The following is a 22,930-nucleotide window of genomic DNA, read 5'->3' as shown; positions in this document are numbered from 1 at the left end:
TATGCGTTGGGCTGTCTCAGCGATCGCACGTGTCGCATGTATTCTCTGTGGAAAACTGAGCGATTCAATATCGATCAGTGACAAGTGCTGCCGCTGCAACATCCGAATTCCCACCACTCCAATCCTCCGTGGACGCCGTCCTGGGCCCGCGGTGGTGCGCTGTGGCACAGACGCGCTCACACTGCGGCAGCTCGTGCTGTGCGACTCCCTTAGCTGGGGCGCCACCTCCGACATCTAGCCCTGACAACTTCTACTACGGACTGGGAAATGGTTTACGTGCGTCCTGTTTAGTGCTTCTCACAAGGGAACCTCCCCATCGCACCCCCCTCAGATTTAGTTATAAATTGACACAGTGGATAGGCTTGAAAAACTGAACACAGATCAATCGAGAAAACAGGAAGAAGTTGTGGGGAACTATGAAAAAATAAGCAAAATGTACAAACTGAGTAGTCCATGTGCAACATAAGCAACATTATGACAACATGAACTGAGGGGCGCCGTGGTCCCGTGGTTAGAGTGAGCAGCTGCGAAGCTAGCGGTCCTTGGTTCGAGTCTTCCCTCAAGTGAAAATTTTACTTTCTTTATTTTCGCAAAGTTGCGATCTGTCCGTTCATTCATTGACGTCTCTGTTCACTGTAATAAGTTTACTGTCTGTGTTTTGCGACCGCACCGCAAAACCGTGCGATTAGTAGACGAAAGGACATGCCTCTCCAATAAGAACCGAAAACATTTGATCGCAAGGTCATAGGTCAACCGATTCCTCCACAGTAAAACACGTCCGATATATTCTATACGACACTGGTGACGGCATGTGCGTCACATGACAGGAATATGTTGTCGACCCACCTAACTTGCACACTTGGCGAATGGGTAAAAAGATTCTTCTACCTTGCCCGATTTAGGTTTTCTTGTGGATGTGATAAACACTCCCAAAAAAGTGATGAAAACATAAGAGTTTGTCATATAAACTGCAACAAATAAATGCAACAGTTTCACAGTCGTACAGTTTTCCCTGTGCTCTGTCAAAACACGTTTTTTACGTTTTCAAATGTTTCCGTGTGTAGACCGTCAAGCAAATCTGAACATGTCCTGGAATTTTGGAGAGCGAAGTTGATTGTGTGTGAGTGCCTGAACTTTGATAATTGTCTGAAAATAAAAAATTAAACTTTTCACTCGAGAGAAGGCTTGAACCATGGACCTCTAGTTCCGCAGCTGTCCACGCTAACTGCGGGACCAAGGCGCTCGTAGCCTTACACTCTCCTTGATGTTGCATATCTTGCACATGGACTACTCAGTTTGTATATTTTGCTTATTTTTATCATAGTTCCACACAACTTCTTGCTGTTTTCTCGATTGATCTGTGTTCAGTTCTCTGGACCAAGTCATAACTAAATCTGAGGGGGGTGCGATGGGGAGGTTCCCTTGTCAGTGCATCACAGTGGGCACTGTCTTGCAGAGTTATTTTCTGTTCTCTCTGTCCTATCACGCAATAGACCTTTCTCCTCCTCCTGCTCCTGTTCTCCCTGCTCATTCTTCGTCCTGGTGTAGCTGAGAGAACCAACTTAGGGGCTATGTAGTGCTGTAAAAACACAATCCCAACATCAAATTCCCGATACGTCAATTTATTGTTTCCGATAGCTGTATTACGAACACGCATCTGTCCAGTGCCTTCCGCAAATTGTTCGAGGACATAGTATGTAACTGAGATGAAATTTAAAATTTCGAGCTACTTCCAGCATCATGGACCTCCTGCCAAAAGGCGTAACTGTGCCAGTATCGACCAATAGGAAGCAAGGGGGAGAAGTCCAGTAGGGTTTGGAAACCAGGTGGTTGCAAGATCGAAGCCCGCCAAATATTCCAGTCCTAGTATCCACGAATAAGGATGCAAGGAGAAACTGTCCCGCGCAAAGGGTATCAATTTAATTAATAAGTCAATCAATCTGATAGAGTGAGGGATTATTTCTAAGCCGTGCACAGCTGGGCATTTACCGATTAAACACTGCTTTGTTTGCAATTCCGCCTGACCGCAGTGGCACGGGAGAGGATGTCGCCACGTGCGCGACAGCAGAGGCGGCCTCCCAGGAGTCTGCCGCCGCCTGCAGCTTTCGTTCAGCGGATCGGCGCCGGCGCGAGGCAGTGCCGTGTGCCGCGGGCGGCACCGGCTCCGTGGCTGCGAGGTTCTCAGCAGCGTGACTGCATGTGGTGAGTTATGTTGACAGCACTCCTTTTGCAACCGAAATAAAAAAGCGCCGCAAGTCCGTACTAACTGCTTAAAGAAGATCCAAAGAAGAGCGGCGCGTTTCGTCACAGGGTTATTTGGTAACCGTGATAGCGTTACGGAGATGTTTAACAAACTCAAGTGGCAGACTCTCCAAGAGAGGCGCTCTGCATCGCGGTGTAGCTTGCTCGCCAGGTTTCGAGAGGGTGCGTTTCTGGATGAGGTATCGAATATATTGCTTCCCCCTACTTATACCTCCCGAGGAGATCACAAATGTAAAATTAGACAGATTAGAGCGCGCACAGAGGCTTTCAGACAGTCGTTCTTCCCGCGAACCATACGCGACTGGAACAGGAAAGGGAGGTAATGACAGTGGCACGTAAAGTGCCCTCCGCCAAACACCGTTGGGTGGCTTGCGGAGTATAAATGTAGAAATGTAGAAATGTAGAAACAAACAGTATTCCATACAGTGCATTCACTTTCCTGACAAATTCTTTAAATAAATAAATAAACTGTATTCAAAACACTGCCTTGTATCCAATAAATTGTTTAAATAAACAATATTCCGCACAATGCATTGTCTACCAGATATTATTTAAAAAAATATTTCGTACAGTGTCTTCGATTTCCCGGCAAATAGCCAATCGACTGAGTCTTCTTCCCGCCAATTTCGAGGTGGGGGAGAGGAGAGGAAGGGCTGGGGGTTTCTCAAAAGAGGAGTGGTTCATTAATTGATCGATTTAATTAATTAGTCAATTAATGTGAGATCAAAAGACAACCTGTGTTGGTGGGGGACTTGGCAGAGTAGTGGGGGAGAAGGCGAGGGACGGGAGGGGGAGGGAGAGGGGAAGCGGATTTCTTAGAAAGACGGATCATCCCCAGGGAGTCATAATCCACTTACCAGGACAACAGGTTAAGAACCTGTCAATCAAAAGAGTACAATAGGTTTGCCTCTGAATATTTACTTGCCCCTGATATAGGCCACTTGCACTAATAAATTCACTTATCCCAGTTTTATCCCATCGTCAGCCTGTTGTAAATAGCCAAGGAAAATATATTGCTGATGACAAAAGTCTCAGTTATGTATATCTGTGGGTTTTATTAAACTTACGGAATAACACTACGAATTTATGCACCAACCCAATATTTCTATATTTTCAATAGTGTATACTACTATTACTACTACTACTAATACTAGTGCTAGTACAAAAAATAGCAAATTTTCTTAATTGTTGTTCACTTTTACTGACAATACACAGATATTGATGTCTAAGTAGGGTCTAGACATGAAAATATCGACTATGACATTTGTTGTGGAAAATCACACCTACTGCTACACATCAATTCGATTTCAGCTCTTGCTTTAAATTTAACTGAAAACATTAAAACAATTAAAGGTTATGTAGAAATATTAATTGAAAAGATTAAATATTTGCTTTGAAGTTTTAAAATATGTAGTATGTAAGTACATTAAAATATTTACAAAGGGTGGATATAATCCCTGGCCCCCTCCTTGCTGTGTTACTACGATTAATTTAGAAGTCTCTGTGATGCAAATAAAAAACTCAAGATCCGTTTACGACGCTTTACATCTTAAAGGAACCCGAAAAAAATCTTATAGTGCACGCCCATATCCAAGTGTCACAACCCGTGAACACATCCCCAAATAGTTTTCGAAGTCATTTTCGTGTACACCCTATAGCAAAGAACTGGCGCCCACGGACTTCCTCTGCTACGGCCACTTCGGAATTCTCTATAAGTGATGCATGGTGAGAGCGTAATTCACATAGTGGAAACATGCGTTTCAGCACAAGACGAGAGCTTTTACCAACATACTAGTACATGTCACTCACATAAGCCCATAGAACATGATGGAGAGACTCTAGAAAAAGTACATCATCACCAAATTCTAACTCTTAAGAATCAAAAAGTCCACAGAAAAAATTGTGGATCATTATTTATTGAATGTAATAGAATTCTTCCTGGTTCAAATAGTTACGTTTTTCAAAATTAATCGAAAGCAGCACATTTGACCCATAAACTCTGACTCATGTTGCGAGTGCCGTATTAAGTAAGTGCGTGGCCCGTAGCTAATTCTGATAATGGGCCCTTTGTTTGTTTGGGTCGTATGGTTTAGGATATAAAATAAAACAAGATTATTACGAATAAACATTTCTCGATTGAATTTCGGTAAATTCAGAAATAATACCAGTTAGATCAATGTCTCTGAGCACATCGTATTCAATGTTCATTATACTACGGCCATTTAGACGTTCCTGTCCCATAGTATTTCTTAATTCATTTTTAATGCACTTTAACGCTGAAAAAGAACGTTCTCCACTGCAGTTCGTGATCATTAAAGGTACGTAAATGCGTAAGGCTATTTCCACATGTGGAAAATAAGTTTCTAACGAATTTTCCATTAAAAATTTGTAAATTTGTAGTTCCAAAGCTTCGTTCTTTTTTCTGTCAATGGCAGCAGCGATATCCGCTTCCAGCAGCTCAGCTAATTGTACCAGTTCGTTCCCTAGCGACTCTTCTCAACCATCTGGGTAAGCATTCACGATATGAGGAGCTCTTTTCAAGATCTCTTCTGCCATAAGAGACTTAAAGTCCCGTAATATTCCAAAAACATTAGCCAGGTGATGGTATTTTTGTATGTGATTAGCTAATGCAGCCAATACATTGTCAGTTACCACAACAAACACCTGCGATTCAAAATATTCTCCAGGTTTTTGACTTTCTGCAACTTCATCGAGTGTAGTTGATCCACTAAAATTGTCCTACTTTGTATCTCGCTTGTGTCGTGTTGAAGTTTGTTACTGATATTCTTCACAGCTAATCAGGGATTTGGCTTTTGCCTCAGTTTATGAAAATGTGAAACTCATTGCTTGGATATATTCGTATAAGGATGTATAAAGTGCATATCCGGTGCTGAGATATCGATCAGACGACTGCAGTGAAACGCAGTCTTCTTCCCGCCAATTTCGAGGGGGGGGGAGAGGAGAGGAAGGGCTGGGGGTTTCCCAAAAGAGGAGTGGTTCATTAATTGATCGATTTAATTAATTAGTCAATTAATGTGAGATCAAAAGTCAACCTGTGTTGGTGGGGGACTTGGCAGAGTAGTGGGGGAGAAGGCAAGGGACGGGAGGGGGAGGGAGAGGGGAAGCGGATTTCTTAGAAAGACGGATCATCCCCAGGGAGTCATAATCCACTTACCAAAACAACAGCTTAAGAACCTGTCAATCAAAAGAGAACAATAGGTTTGCCTCTGAATATTTACTTGCCCCTGATGTAGGCCACTTGCACTAATAAATTCACTTATCCCAGTTTTATCCCATAATCAGCCTGTTGTAAATAGCCAAGGAAAATATATTGCTGATGACAAAAGTCTCAAATATGTATATCTGTGGGTTTTATTAAACTTACGGAATAACACTACGAATTTATGCACCAACCCAATATTTCTATATTTTCAGTAGTGTATACTACTATTACTACTACTACTAATACTAGTACTAGTACAAAAAATAGCAAATTTTCTTAATTGTTGTTCACTTTTACTGACAATACACAGATATTGATGTCTAAGTAGGGTCTAGACATGAAAATATCGACTATGACATTTGTTGTGGAAAATCACGCCTACTGCTACACATCAAATCGAATTCAGCTCTTGCTTTAAATTTAACTGAAAACATTAAAACAATTAAAGGTCATGTAGAAATATTAATTGAAAAGAATAAATATTTCCTTTGAAGTTTTAAAATATGTAGTATGTAAGTACATTAAAATATTTACAAAGGGTGGATATAATCCCTGGCGCCGGCCGTGGATTCTGTTTGATGCGGCACACATTACTCCCGTTTCCAAGTTACCCATTTTCAAAAGCAGTCCGTAAGCCTGACTGCGGCACTCTACCTTTTGATGCATATTAGCAGACATGCCACTCAAAACTTGTCTTATCGCACGAAAAGCAAATAAAAGCGCCTTTGTTGCATCACCTCTGGGGAACCACATAGTTCCCGATAACGTTTCCACAGTCGGAATTTTTGTACAGTCATTTTTCAGTGCTTTCAAAACAAGGCTCCATCGATAGGTAGAAGAGGAAAAAATGTGTAGATGCTTTCAAGGAGATCAAAGAAAATTGATGCTTCTGTACAACATTCTGCTGCACACTTGGCGGCCAGATTTATCGAATGTGAGAAACAGGGAATATATTCAGCGTACTTATTTATATCTTTAATTCGTGCTTCCAAGCCGGTGAACCTGCCACTCGTATTACTGGCGTTGTAACAGCTTTCCCGACGAAAATCTTTGATATCAACGTAATACTCTGTTAGAAAAGACAATAAGCTTTCGCAGAGTTGTTCAGCAGTGTGACCTTCCATATCCGAAAACTTCACAAATCTTTCCACTGACTATCAGAGTCAGTTGATCTACGTGAGGTATATCAGGAGTAGAATCCAGAGACTGAATATTATTTGAATCTCTTAATTTCGCAAATAATATGATCTAGTATGGTTGCTGCAATTAGATGGATAAATTTCTCGCACGTTGTTTTTGACAAACATGACATATGCCCCTTCCCTTTATTTGAATGAATACGTATATGTTGGGCCACAAGCACATCAAATTTGGCTAGTAATTCTAAAAACCCTAAATAATTTCCATTGATGGGTGAACCAACAGTTTCATCGTTATCTCGAAATGCTCGCCCTCAGCTACAAAACTTTTAACTGCAACAATTCCTTCTAAGTGTGTTCGTCAGTGCTTTTGTTCGCTCTCAGTTTGACTTGCAAGTTGAGATTCGACAAGTGCATCCTTGTTTTTAGAACTAACAGGGAAATACTCACTTTTCTATGCGAACTGCTTTCTTCGTGTCCCTTCAGCAAAATATTTACATTCTTCCAGTCGTCTAACACGTCTTTCGTAAGCGGTGGCGAGCCGTCAGAATCTGCCGCGTTGTAGACAAAAGAAACCAGTGGCCCTTTGCTTTCTGAATAGCACAACCAACCCCTCACGAAAGCCTTATTCGTTAGTTTATGTTTATATGTGACAAACGACTTTCTACAGCATCTTAGCCTATTTTCATTCTCTTATATTTTGACTGAAGACAAAACACTACTGTTCGTATGCTGAACTTGGCTACTTCCTTTCATAATCTAATAATCTCTGTCAACGTTGTTTCGCCCTCACCAGCGTCGTTAGAACACATTTCACTTTCACTTTGTGTTCCACTTGTTCAAGATGCAGTAACATCAGAAGCCTGTAACATTTTTTCGACTTTTCTCTGTCTTGAGGACGAGATCGCTGGGCCGATAGGACTCGATATGCTTTTCAATTCAGTCTGGCTCGTAGACGATGCGGTTGAACTGGCAAGATTTGCCGTCTGTTCAGTTGCTGTATCACTCGTGGAAAACATAACTACATCGGAAAAAGTTGCATGTTCTGATGAACCTTCTGTGGTATAGCGATTATCCTTACGATCAACTACAACTTTTCTGTTTTGTACTTCATTTTCTGTATATTCGGCAAACGCATTCTGAATATTAAAGGACTCGGTTTACGTGTTTCAGATCTAACAGCACGAGTCCGTCTCTCCTTTTCATCTCTTGCTTTACGCTTTGCACTGCCAGAAGCGTAATCGACTCCAGTATCTCTGTCTGCTGCTCACGGTGGTTACATCGATCTGTGTAGAAGGGAAAAATTAAATAACAAAATAAAGTGGAACACTACTATTTAATCGGACTTTAGAGCTCTCAACAAAACATCGTCCACTTGGCTTCATGTTTTACATTTAATAAGGGAAGCACGCTGGTAAAATGTCGGCTCCCACAAACGGCCTGGCTTGAGAACGTAGGCCACATAGTGAGAGTATGCAGTCAAGACCTGACTACATTCGCGCGCACTTGTTGTTCGTCACCCGCTCTGCCACACTGCAGCCACTTTAAGTACAGGGTGTTTCAAAAATGACCGGTATATTTGAAACGGCAATAAAAACTAAACGAGCAGCGATAGAAATACACCGTTTGTTGCAATATGCTTGGGACAACAGTACATTTTCAGGCAGACAAACCTTCGAAATTACAGTAGTTACAATTGTCAACAACAGATGGCGCTGCGGTCTGGGAAACTCTATAGTACGATATTTTCCACATATCCACCATGCGTAGCAATAATATGGCGTAGTCTCTGAATGAAATTACCCGAAACCTTTGACAACGTGTCTGGCGGAATGGCTTCACATGCAGATGAGATGTACTGCTTCAGCTGTTCAATTGTTTCTGGATTCTGGCGGTACACCTGGTCTTTCACGTGTCCCCACAGAAAGAAGTCACAGGGGTTCATGTCTGGCGAATAGGGAGGCCAATCCACGTCGCCTCCTGTATGTTTCGGATAGCCCAAAGCAATCACACGATCATCGAAATATTCATTCAGGAAATTAAAGACGTCGGCCGTGCAATGTGGCCGGGCACCATCTTGCATAAACCACGAGGTGTTCGCAGTGTCGTCTAAGGCAGTTTGTACCGCCACAAATTCACGAAGAATGTCCAGACAGCGTGATGCAGTAATCGTTTCTGATCTGAAAAATGGGCCAATGATTCCTTTGGAAGAAATGGCGGCCCAGACCAGTACTTTTTGAGGATGCAGGGACGATGGGACTGCAACATGGGGCTTTTCGGTTCCCCATATGCGCCAGTTCTGTTTATTGACGAAGCCGTCCAGGTAAAAATAAGCTTCGTCAGTAAACCAAATGCTGCCCACATGCATATTGCCGTCATCAATCCTGTGCACTATATCGTTAGGGAATGTCTCTCGTGCAGCAATGGTAGCGGCGCTGAGGGGTTGCCGCGTTTGAATTTTGTACGGATAGAGGTGTAAACTCTGGCGCATGAGACGATACGTGGACGTTAGCGTCATTTGGACCGCAGCTGCAACACGGCGAACGGAAACCCGAGGCCACTGTCGGATCACCTGCTGCACTAGCTGCGCGTTGCCCTCTGTGGTTGCCGTACGCAGTCGCCCTACCTTTCCAGTACGTTCATCCGTCACGTTTCCAGTCCGTTGAAATTTTTCAAACAGATCCTTTATTGTATCGCTTTTCGGTCCTTTGGTTACATTAAACCTCCGTTGAAAACTTCGTCTTGTTGCAACAACACTGTGTTCTAGGCGGTGGAATTCCAACACCAGAAAAATCCTCTGTTCTAAGGAATAAACCATGTTGTCCACAGCACACTTGCACGTTGTGAACAGCACATGCTTACAGCAGAAAGACGACGTACAGAATGGCGCACCCACAGACTGCGTTGTCTTCTATATCTTTCACATCACTTGCAGCGCCATCTGTTGTTGAAAATTGTAACTACTGTAATTTCGAAAGTTTGTCCGCCTGAAAATGTACTGTTGTCCGAAGCATATTGCAACAAACGGTGTATTTCTATCGCTGCTCGTTTAGTTTTTATTGCCGTTTCAAATATACCGGTCATTTTTGAAACACCCTGTACAAACTGCACGTGACCTCGACTTACCGGCTACCCACGAGCTACAATGCGGCCATTCCTCGATTTGAATGGAAAGACGGTCAAATTGAAACGGTTGAATGTAAAATAGTGGGAGATAGTAAAGACATGACTGACTTAAATCATTATTTTCCGGCTATTTCACATGCAATGGAAGCGTATAGGCTTTTCTTCGCGCTCTTATTTCTACCTTTCAGTTTCGTTGCAGATATCATAGTCAACTTTCCAAATGAAGATGGAAACAATGGACTGAAATTCGATGCTTCTTTACACCCTCCAATGGTGGTAAGAACAACGGACGCTAAAACGAGGAAGTAAGTGATAATGAAGAGTGTTCTGAAGATTTAAAATCATCAGTAACAGCTCGAGATGATAGCGAAGGAGTATAAGAAACAGTCCTGTCACTTTCTGGAAGACTGAAAAGAAGAGAATCTTTCAGGGCTCTGAACAAGATTTTTTAATTATTGTAACAAAGCCGATCAGTAAATTAACAGTAAATAGGGTAGAAAGCGATGTACGCGTGTGCAAATGTTTTCAAAGGTCAACATTATCAGTCTACATAAATTTAATATCGTATGCTACAATAAGGTGACGGTACGCGACGTTAACATATTGACCAATGGGACGTTACAGCCACAATACAAGTGGGCCCAATTTTTAAAAATGATCTGTTACGTGGGTGTACGTATTCGATAAGAGTTCTTTTGTGGTGCGAAAGACAACCCATCTTAACTACAATAAAACACCTCGGTATAGTTCTGAAACAGTTATATCTCTTAACTGACGAGGTGTGGTCTCTCAGACCGCGCGAAAATTTTCCAACTCGCTGTTCAAGGCCAGTTGTGGTGGAATGCTTCTATACTCCCCCTACCCTCCTTAAATTACCAAGCCTACGACGGTTTGTTGTCGGTTGCGTTACCGCCTTCTGTGTTTATTGCTGACACGTGTTACTGACAGCTGTTGGAGCCACCTAGACCGCGCTTCGTGAACTGCGTACCCGTTTTCTTCAGTACGGTGCCGTATAGCTCAAAATGAGTTGGCACGGATGTGTCAGTTTCGACTTTCCCGAGTTTGATGAAATTATTAACCGGTCTATGGATATAGATCAAGAAATAAACGAAAAAGACGACGATTTTACATTAGCCAGTGACCACAGTTCTGCTGTCGAACGAGAGTGTTGTTCAGAGGAAGAACTTCAGGGAAGTTGTGACGTGGATCTGTCTATTTCTTCAATGAAATAGTTAAAGCGTGTATTAAAATCGAATGTGTTCTGAGTGGTGATAGAAATGTAGCTCCCAGCAATGAATGCCATTTTGACAGACTTTCTTCGGGTGAAATTTAAACCGTGGAATTTTGTTTTATTTGCAAATATATTTGCTACAGAGACTGTATAATTTTTCAGAATGTGAAATTCGGTACTCTAACAATCTATTTATTAGTACTACTTAAAAGAACCACACAAAATTAGGTGGCTATGTGTGATAAATAGTAAAACGCTGCAGGCTTTATTTAGAGCAAGAAAATAAACTATAAGCATTTAAACAACAGTTAAATAACTGTAAAAATAAATGTTACTCAGCATAAATTAAAAATGTCTAATGATTTTTGCCTTAAATCTCGGTTTAAACATAGGGGCCTGTAACATTATGTGATTGTCTTATCATTTTAAATCATTCACTAATCGATCAGTCGCTCGGCAACAGCTACAGTTAGGAAATAATGTTGCGAGAATGTAAAAGGTGAACGACCTGTGACGTAACTTGTTTATTGTCGAAGCGCCGTCAGAGATGCAGTGAGTTATTGACTTTGAAAACCGCGGCGCGAAAAACGGACAGAAGAAGAACACTTTTACACTTTTTTTTTTTTTTTGAGGTACGAGATATTCTCGATGAACAGTTACTCATTCTTCTCTTGTCTCCTGTAACTTGTGTCGGACGCGCATGTCTTGCCGCCGTATTATTATTGTTAAAATTAATATTGTTCTAGTGTAAAGTAAATGTGTAATACTAAAAGTGCCTAGCAGTAGATTTATTGTGCGACGTGTATGTGAAAACGTCAAAGGAATTGTTTTCATTAAGAGAAGTGCCAGTCAAAACGGCATCCATGTTAAATCCGTCATTGCAATGTAAGTTTGTTTATTACTTGCCATAAATTCAGAGTTAAATGGAACTGGTGTATGGACTATTCATTTACTATAGAATCTATGTCGCACTTCTTCATGAAATTATTTAATTTTCTATATGTTTCTGCCAAATAGAGAGTTCACAGTCACGAATTCTTTCGTCGAGTTCGGACGGAAGTTGCATGCGGCGAAATATTTTCTCCGCGCCATATTCTACTGGTAAATGCATGATAAACTACGGTCCCTTAGGAAATTCATGTTGAGCTATCCAAAATAATTATATTTTGAATAGGCATTTACTCTCCTCTGCAATGCAACTTCCGACTGATCAGACGATCCAACAAGAAACAGCCGCACACAGTCGGCGTTCGCAAATGTGTTTCCACCGCTGATTATAGCTATATGTTACAGCACAAAAGTAACATATTGTTATAATTAGAGACTACGAACGGGGACATTTATAACTGTATGTTTATGTATACACATTACGTAAACATATCGTTATAGGCCCCAGAGACCCCCACCTGGTGGTATACGTTACAGAAAATTCACTCGGCGAGTTAAGGGATATTTACCGTTTGTGAAGAATTTTACGACACCGTAGCTACTATGCCTATGAGAGTTTTCGATAAAAAGAATACGTATAAGAGTATTTTCATTTTAGTCATCACGTATGGTCGTCCTCCTATCAAAACGGGACGAAAGACGACGCACCCTTGTATTCCGTGCGCCGGTGACGCCTCACACAGCTACACGACGTGACAGCGGCGTCTGCAGATCGACACACTTGCTGTCGCCTCTGCTTCTGCTCTTGAAAGAAGCCACGTGCGTACTAGGGGCACGGGATGAGCATCGTATTTCAGCAGCCAGGTCAAGGAATACTGACGGATGTCCCGACAAGACGTGTTTTCTAAAATGGTACGAGATTACAGTAGATTAGTTCTCGTACGGTAATAGTTTTCAGATCACAAAATCTTCTCAATGAATGAGAACATGGAACTGAAGAGTGTGCCGTTTCCAGAACGACGATAAAACCGGGTGGGGGAAGATTGCCTACTGGTTCAGACTTGTGACAAGTCTGGCTGTCTGCGGATTTGTCTTCGCATTGACCGCATCCGAGGCTGCCCATTGCAGGGAGGGAGGTCGCATAATTCGACGCCACGGAGACAAGTAATACTCTCAGTCGCTGCAAAACGGTTGTTGCTGTTGTTCTTGTCTTCAGTCCTGAGACTGGTTTGATGCAGCTCTCCACGATACTCTATCCTGTGCAAGCTTCTTCATCTCCCAGTACCTACTGCAACCTACATCCTGAATCTGCTTAGTGTATTCATCTCCTCGTCTCCCTCTACGATTTTTATCCTCCACGCTGACCTCCAATACTAAACTGGTGTTCCCTTGATGCCACAGAACATGTCCTACCATTTTATCCCTTCTTCTTGTCAAGTTCTGCCACAAACTCCTCTTCTTCCCAATTCTATTCAATACCTCCTCATCAGTTATGTGATATACCCATCTAATCTTCAGCATTCTTCTGTAGCACCACATTTCGAAAGCTTCTATTCTCTTCTTGTCCAAACTATTTATCGTCCATGTTTCACTTCCATACATGGCTACACTCCATACAAATACTTTCAGAAACGACTTCCTGACACTTAAATCTATACTCGATGTTAACAAATTTCTCTTCTTCAGAAACGCCAGTCTACATTTTATATCCTCTCTACTTCGACCATCATTTGTTATTTTGCTCCCCAAATAGCAAAACTCCTTTACTACTTTAAGTGTCTCGTTTCCTAATCTAATACCCTCAACATCACCCGACTTAATTCGACTACATTCCATTATCCTCGTTTTGCTTTTGTTGATGTTCATCTTCTATCCTCCTTTCAAGACACTGTCCATTCCGTTCAACTGCTCTTCCAAGTCCTTTGCTGTCTCTGACACAATTACAATGTCATAGGCGAACGTCAAAGTTTTTATTTCATCTCCGTGGATTTTAATACCTACTCCGAATTTTTCTTTTGTTTCCTTTACTGTTTGCTCAATATACAGATTGAATAACATCGGGGAGAGGCTACAACCCTGTCTCACTCACTTCCCAACCACTGCTTCCCTTTCATGCCCCTCGACTCTTATAACTGCCATCTGGTTTCTGTACAAATTGTAAATAGCCTTTCGCTCCATTTATTTTACCCCTGCCACCTTTACAATTTGAAAGAGAGTATTCCAGTCAACATTGTCTAAAACTTTCTCTAAGTCTACAAATGCTAGAAACGTAGGTTTGCCTTTCCTTAATCTTTCTTCTAAGATAAGTCGTAGGGTCAGTATTGCCTCACGTGTTCCATCATTTCTGCAGAATCCAAACTGATCTTCGCCGAGGTCGGCTTCTAGCAGTTTTTCCATTCGTCTGTAAAGAATTCGCGTTAGTATTTTGCAGCTGTGACTTATTAAATTAATAGTTCGGTAATTTTCACATCTGTCAAGACCTGCTTTCTTTGGGATTGGAATTATTATATTCTTCTTGCAGTCTGAGGGTATTTCGCCTGTCTCATACATCTTGCTCAACAGATGGTAGAGTTTTGTCAGGACTGGCTCTCCCAAGGCCGTCAGCAGTTCCAATGGAATGTTGTCTACTCCCGGGGCCTTGTTTCGACTCAGGTCTTTCAGTCCCTTCAAAGCACACACTACGACAATACTGAACTTAACCGTCCATAGTTCCGTACACGAGCTGTGTTGACAAGTTTTTGTGTGTTTTATTCAATAATCATTTAATTGTTTCTTTTTTAACACAAAACGACTCATTTAACCTAAAGTGTTCCAAGTAGGGATCCTTTCCTATACTCTAGAGCAAGGAACCTAGAATCCATTGGTGTGAGCGTTTTCTTTCAAAATAAATTTAAATTATCACTCAAGTGCAGCAACTAAAGTAAATGTGGAGAATCGTAGATTGCATTGAAAGTACGTAAAGTAAATAAAAATTCTACCTAGTCTGTGAACTCGGTTATAGGGACCTTCTGACCAAGAAATTACGTAAAGTAACTATTTCAATAAAACTCAGAAAAACCAAGTATAACACATTTTGCGACCATTTCGATACTTACAAAAGTATCGTAAAATATTTCTTGTGTATAATACATGTCAGAGGCAGTGTTGCTGATCTTACCTTCAGAAACGTAAGTAGCTATTATTGTCGTTCCGGCGTTGTTTTCATGGACCAAAACTTTCTAAGTGTGTGCGTGTGACCTATGCTGAAAGCAGTCATTATTCTGCTATCAACGCGTATTACCCTGTTCCTTCAGTGATAGAAATTATTAAAAGAGAAAAAGTTTTAATAAGAGCCAAAATATAGTAAATACCAAATTTCTTGAATAACATCAATCGATTCGTCATGTTGGCTGGCGACAGTGTTTTTCAGTATTATTATCACTCGCAAGAAGTAGTTTGACGGAATAGAAAAGATGCAACCAAGACTATTCGATAATTTCATATTTGACCGAGCTTTATCCATTACGCGGCATCTGAGGTCACTAGCAGTTGTGAAGGAGGTAGTTATGTTTAAGTGCTTCAGTTACCAAATATAGAATAACAACTGAAATACTAAACGTAATTGCAAGAGTAGAAAACGTGGGTGTTGTAAGCGGCCTTTAGAAGGTGACAGAACAGCTCTTACATCGCCATACTACTGTTATAACCCTATCGTACCCTTATATACTAATTAAGACCTTAAAACTACTTGCTACTCCGACCAATGCCGGTCAACCATTCTACAGGTAACTGTTGTGTTAGGATGTCCACAGTCTATACCCTCTGGTGTCTTACCGAGGAAAACAGTACGCAAAAGCCTGCTAGGAACAAGTCACAACTGGTGGTCGATATGCTAGCGACTAATACTTTACGCTCTTCTTCTTCCAGGAAATGGTATACATAGTTCCACATTGGTTCCAGCGAAATTCTCCGTTACTGAGAATTTGTTAATCTGTAGAAGGACTTCAAGAGCTCTGGATTGAGTGAGTAATTTAAATACGTTACATTTTGAACGGTAACATCCTAAGAGATCCTTCTGGCCAATACAACGTATTCTGCGACAGTGTCATAGCAGTTGAGCCAGTAAGTGCAAGTCCATATCTGGCCACCCGGACAGATCACAACTTTCCCTTGTAGGCACTTTCCAGCTCTACTCGTGACATTGCCACGTGAGCCTGCCTGTCCTTTAAGACTAGCATTACTTCCTGTGTTCTCGCCTCCACCCACTTCACTGGATACCAGTGAATGCTGTAGCAGTGAAACTCAGAGTTTCTCCTGCAACAGGTACTCGGGTCGCTACGTGCTCCCTGACTCCACCTGTTTCCACATACACCCTAGCTGGCCATGCGGAAGAGCAGTGGCAGACACTTTGGCTACCTGCTGAATCTCTACAGGAAAGTGCCTTTCTGCCCATTGCAGCCCCATCGTAAATTCCCTCAGTGTAGCCAATATAGGACTAAGTTGTCCATCCACTGCATGAAACATTGCCTCCTGCAATATCGCCACTTCATTCCTAGATCTAAACGTTGGTCCGCTAGGCCACGCAACAACGTCACTATATTCAGTTTGTTGTCTAACACATTCAGTTGCTTCTCTATTTTTTCCAAATCGCTATACGGTACCTCCCTCGTTTCGCTAGCACACCAGGTTAGCTCTGCTGCTAATTCCCCTACTATTCTCGTGTTATTCAACATCCCTTGTTCTAAGTTCGATAGCAATGCTGTGTGCCACTCCAGGCTATCCTTCATGGAACCTGCCATGTGCTGAACCTGAACAATTATCCTATTTAACTTCCGCACTTCCTCTTCGTCTGCTGTTTAGAACTAGGTTGTTCCCAAGGCTGGTCATAGCAATTGTTACTGCATAATCATGTAGCCATCCAGTAATAATCATTCCACTTTCCTTGCTCCTCTCCTAATCAAAATCTCCTCACTTGTTCCTTTTGGACATTGTCGTCGAGGGTATAAGTGACATTCTTTAGGCAGACAGTTCTCACCGATACTACCAGTTGCACCATAACCTCGTTATTTTACGTGAACCAGCAATGTTTGCGATGTAAACATACAGACAAAATAAAATCTGTAGGGCAGATTTTTACTTTTATCAGGAAGTGAATCAGTCATTTTAACCAGAGGTGTAGCACATTTTCCAAATGCTTTCTTCTACACTTCGTTCCTTTGTGGATCGGTTCCTTGGTATATCTGAAAATCCACTAGATAACCCAGGTTTGTGTTTAAACACCGTGCTTTGCACCCAAATCTAATGAATTTACCATTCAGAAATTTTTTGCATCCATGCTTACCAAAGTATTTTATTATACTCTCACCATAATCCACAAGCTGAAAATGGAGAGAAAACGCTTTTCTTAACATGTCTGTTAATGGAAGAAGTTTCCACATTTTATCGTTTGCATTAATTTGTGTGTTATCAAGTGAGTGAATCGACCTCGTAACTGTTTCAAATCTGTCTCCTCTCATCATGTTGTGCACCATTTCGTTTCTCATGCCCAACCCTGCATCCCAGTAACATCTTCTGCTAGGTAGAGGATTATAGTCCGAGAGAATTAGAATTCCTAAAAAACCTTTTATCTCTTCACCTGTTATCTAGACAGTTCTTGAACAAAGCGTGTTTTTAGTTTCAGTACTGTGAAATTTCATCATTTCCACATTCTAAAAGAGTTCAAAGCACTGAATTGGAGACACGTTTCTGCATTTACTGTGATCTCAGGAAATAAAGCGTCATCACTTTGCAAATACTCCCTTCTGCAATCTCTTATTACAGTTTGAGATCTGTAGCTTTTCTGTTTCATCTGAAACGACATTCTCTGGTTTACCACCTAACCAGTTTTTGTTGGTCAATAACGCTTCTGCTCCAGCATGAGGTTTCCTTGGTCCAAGATGATCATCCATCTTCCCACCCTCATCTTCTTCACCAGAATATTCATCCGACTCTACATTAGCTTCAGGAGGCTCTGTAAATATATCCGGTGCATCTTCTTCCTCAGCCTCAAGGATAACTACATTTCATGCAAAAGCAGGCCTCTGAGAAAGAAGAAAACATTATATTGACTGTTCGACCTAGCGCAACACATGTGCAACACGCAATTAGAAACTCGATTTTCAACCGTAATAATGAACTGCATTTTATGGTTAACCTATAACATAAATTTCAGCGCTTTAATATTGTTGTTGTTGTTGTTGTGGTCTTCAGTCCTGAGACTGGTTTCATGCAGCTCTCCATGCTACTCTATCCTGTGCAAGCTTCTTCATCTCCCAGTATCTACTGCAACGTACATCCTTCTGAATCTACTTAGTGTATTCATCTCTTGGTCTCCCCCTACTATTTTTACCCTCCACGCAGCCCTCCAATACTAAATTGGTGATCCCTTGATGCCTCAGGACATGTCCTACCAACCGATCCCTTCTTCTGGTCACGTTGTGCCACAAACTTCTCTTCTCCCCAATCCTATTCAATACTTCCTCATTAGTTATGTGATCTACCCATCTAATCTTCAGCATTCTTCTGTAGCACTACATTTCGAAAGCTTCTATTCTCTTCTTGTCCAAACTATTTACTGTCCATGTTTCACTTCCATACAATGCTACACTCCATACAAATACTTTCAGAAATGACTTCCTGACACTTAAATCTATACTCGATGTTAACAAATTTCTCTTCTTCAGAAACGCTTTCTTTGCCATTTCCAGTCTACATTTTATATCCTCTCTACTTCGACCATCATTTGTTATTTTGCTCCCCAAATAGCAAAACTCCTTTACTACTTTAAGTGTCTCGTTTCCTAATCTAATACCCTCAACATCTCCCGACTTCATTCGACTACATTCCATTATCCTCGTTTTGCTTTTGTTGATGTTCATCTTCTATCCTCCTTTCAAGACACTGTCCATTCTGTTCAACTGCTCTTCCAAGTCCTTTGCTGTCTCTGACAGAATTACAATGTCATCGACGAACCTCAAAGTTTTTATTTCTTCTCCATGGATTTTAATACCTACTCCGAATTTTTCTTTTGTTCCTTTACTGCTTGCTCAATATACAGATTGAATAACATCGGGGAGAGGCTACAACCCTGTCTCACTCCCTTCCCAACCACTGCTTCCCTTTCGTGCCCCTCGACTCTTATAACTGCCATCTGGTTTCTGTACAAATTGTAAATAGCCTTTCACTCCCTGTATTTTACCCCTGCCACCTTTAGAATTTGAAAGAGAGTATTCCAGTCAACAGACTGATGACCTCAGATGTTAAGTCCCATAGTGCTCAGAGCCATTTGATTCCAGTCAACATTATCAAAAGCTTTCTCTAAGTCTACAAATGCTAGAAACGTAGGTTTGCCTTTCCTTAATCTTTCTTCTAAGATAAGTCGTAAGGTCAGTATTGCCTCACGTGTTCCAGTATTTCTACGGAATCCAAACTGATCTTCCCCCAGGTCGGCTTCTTCTAGTTTTTCCATTCGTCTGTAAAGAATTCGTGTTAGTATTTTGCAGCTGTGGCTTATTAAACTGATTGTTCGGTAATTTTAACATCTGTCAACACCTGCTTTCTTTGGGATTGGAATTATTATATTCTTCTTGAAGTCTGAGGGTATTTCGCCTGTTTCATACATCTTGCTCACCAGATGCTAGAGTTTTGTCAGGACTGGCTCTCCCAAGGCCGTCAGTAGTTCCAATGGAATGTTTTCTACTCCGGGGGCCTTGTTTCGACTCAAGTCTTTCAGTGCTCTGTCAAACTCTTCACGCAGTATCGTGTCTCCCATTTCATCTTCATCTACATCTTCTTCCATTTCCATAATATTGTCCTCAAGTACATCGCCCTTGTATAGACCCTCTATATACTCCTTCCACCATTCTGCTTTCCCTTCTTTGCTTAGAACTGGGTTTCCATCTGAGCTCTTGATGTTCATACAAGTGGTTCTCTTTTCTCCAAATGTCTCTATAATTTTCCTGTAGGCAGTATCTATCTTACCCCTAGTGAGATACGCCTCTACATCCTTACATTTGTCCTCTAGCCATCCCTGCTTAGCCATTTTGCACTTCCTGTCGATCTCATTTTTGAGACATTTGTATTCCTTTTTGCCTGCTTCATTTACTGCATTTTTTTATTTTCTCCTTTCATCAATTAAATTCAATATTTCTTCTGTTACCCAAGGATTTCTACTAGCCCTTGTCTTTTTACCTACTTGATCCTCTGCTGCCTTCACTACTTCATCCCTCAAAGCTACCCATTCTTCTTCTACTGTATTTCTTTCCCCCATTCCTGTCAATTGTTCCCTAATGCTCTCCCTGAAACTCTGTACAACCTCTGGTTCAATCAGTTTATCCAGGTCCCATCTCCTTAAATTTACACCTTTTTGCAGTTTCTTCAGTTTTAATCTACAGGTCATAACCAATAGATTGTGGTCAGAGTCCACATCTGCCCATGGAAATGTCTTACAATTTAAAACCTGGTTCCTAAATCTCTGTCTTACCATTATATAATCTATCTGATACCTTTTAGTATCTCCAGGGTTCTTCCATGTATACAACCTTCTATCATGATTCTTAAACCAAGTGTTAGCTATGATTAACTTGTGCTCTGTGCAATATTCTACCAGGCGGCTTCCTCTTTCATTTCTTAGCCCCAATCCATATTCACCTACTATGTGTCCTTCTCTCCCTTTTCCTACACTAGAATTCCAGTCACCCATGACTATTAAATTTTCGTCTCCCTTCACTATCTGAATAATTTCTTTTATTTCATCATACATTTCTGCAATTTCTTCGTCATCTGCAGAGATAGTTGGCATATAAACTTGTACTACTGTGGTAGGTGTGGGCTTCGTATCTATCTTGGCCACAACAATGCGTTCACTATGCTGTTTGTAGTAGCTTACCCGCATTCCTATTATCCTATTCATTATTAAACCTACTCCTGCATTACCCTTATTTGATTTTGTATTTATAATCCTGTATTCACCTGACCAAAAGTCTTGTTCCTCCTGCCACCGAACTTCACTAATTCCCACTATATCTAACTTTAACCTATCCATTTCCCTTTTTAAATTTTCTAACCTACCTGCCCGATTAAGGGATCTGACATTCCACGCTCCGATCCGTAGAACGCCAGTTTTCTTTCTCTTGATAATGACATCCTCTTGAGTAGTCCCCGCCCGGAGATCCGAATGGGGGACTATTTTACCTCCGGAATATTTTACCCAAGAGGCCGCCATCATCATTTAATCATACAGTAAAGCTGCATGCCCTCGGGAAAAATTATGGCCGTAGTTTCCCCTTGCTTTCAGCCGTTCGCAGTACCAGCACAGCAAGGCCGTTTTGGTTATTGTTACAAGGCCAGATCAGTCAATCATCCAGACTGTTGCCCTTGCAACTACTGAAAAGGCTGCTGCCCCTCTTCAGGAACCACACGTTTGTCTGGCCTCTCAACAGATACCCCTCCGTTGTGGTTGTACCTACGGTACGGCTATCTGTATCGCTGAGGCACGCAAGCCTCCCCACCAACGGCAAGGTCCATGGTTCATGGGGGGGGGGGGGGGGCTTTAATATTATAACTAAGCAAAAGTTTTAACAATTGTGAGATATATTGCTTCAGAAAATAGTACTTACTTCTTATTCCAAGACGTAATCTTACTCAGAAAAAGTCTTCAGTAAATGAACAACCAGAAACTATCCTCTTGCTGCTTTCTACTGGCAGAAAGTCGCTTAAATATCAACAATAGAGCTTCCTTAAATACGCACAACAACAGGCATTTCAGATGCATTCATCGTTGCCAACAAGAGAATAAATGGTAGAATGTTACATGACGCGTATGTCACGCTATGAAGAAATGGGTTAATGTACTTAAAATGGGCAAAAGTAGAGCAATTGAAAGACGTGAAGTTTTGTGAGCTATGCTACGCAATATTTTCGGTTGAATAGAAGAACTGACGACTAACAAGTACTTGAAGTTCATCTTTTCCTCTACTTTCCAATGAATAAACATTTTATGATCACTAACAAGTTACTGATAATAATAATAATGATGATAATAATAATAAACACGTATCTGGACCAAAGAAACAGTCTTTCTGTTTCTATGCTGTTTGTTCTTATTCTGTTTCATTAATAAACTCTCTGTTACTAGATCAAAGTGAAGGTTTCTCACGTTGATGAAAGTGGACAGATGGTTTTATTCATAGATTGCAACGAATTGCACGTTATTAATGAAATATATCGAGTAAACTAATTATGTGATCAACATAAAAAAATAAATGTGTTTTTTACTTTAAAAACAGACAGTCATACACTGTCAAGCTGAGAATTTTTCAACCTGCCCATTTAGTTCGTAATAGCATATTTTTTGTCTATGAAAAATGGAGAAGAATGGCAAGTTGAAGAGCTATAAGGGCGAAGAGGAGGAAGGAAAAGAACAATGAAGAGAATGAGTAAGCCAACAAAGAGGAAAGAGGTAGGAGGGGGAATTAAAGATAAGACGAAAAACCAGGAGAATTCTAAAGATACAGGGAGAGGGAATAGAGATGTGGATGACGACATAAAGGTGTAAATGGTATAGGATCAGAATAGAAGAAAAAGATGAATAAAAAAGACAAGAAAAGACGTGTTAGAAGAAAATAGAATGAAAAGGGTAACAAACAGTAGAGAAATATAACGACGAGAGTGGAGGTATGGAGGAGGAGAAGTAGACAGAGGAAAAAACTGGCAGAGGGAAAAAGGGAGGAGAAGGGTAAGAAGAATGTGGCTAGGGGACGAAAGTAAAGCAAAAAAGGATGAGAAGTAGACACAAAGAACGAAGTATTATGTGAAAGCAGACTGAAAGAAAAAGATATAAAAAGAGGCAAATAAAGATTGAAAATAAAGATTGAAAAGAAGAGGAGGAAGAAGGAACAAAGGATTGAAAGAAGAAGACAAGATAGAAGAAGAAGTGAAATAAGGTGAATGATCAATATGAAAAGAAGCTTAGGGGAATAAGGTAGAGGTGGGTGGGCAGCTGGAGGAAGATTTGGATGAACTGTTCAAGGAAACATGAAAGAG

At 41.1% G+C, this 22,930-nt stretch overlaps 1 protein-coding gene across 1 annotated transcript in view; it reads right to left on the bottom strand.

Annotated features, from left to right (window-relative positions):
* The window catches only part of LOC126106464 (cytochrome P450 4C1-like), a 191,635-nt gene that overhangs the window by 43,946 nt on the left and 124,759 nt on the right, over positions 1-22,930 (bottom strand). The window lies entirely within an intron of this gene.

Source organism: Schistocerca cancellata, chromosome 10 (assembly GCF_023864275.1).
Source record: "Schistocerca cancellata isolate TAMUIC-IGC-003103 chromosome 10, iqSchCanc2.1, whole genome shotgun sequence".
NCBI lineage: Eukaryota > Metazoa > Arthropoda > Insecta > Orthoptera > Acrididae > Schistocerca > Schistocerca cancellata.
This window is presented reverse-complemented; position numbering and strand designations above follow the sequence as displayed.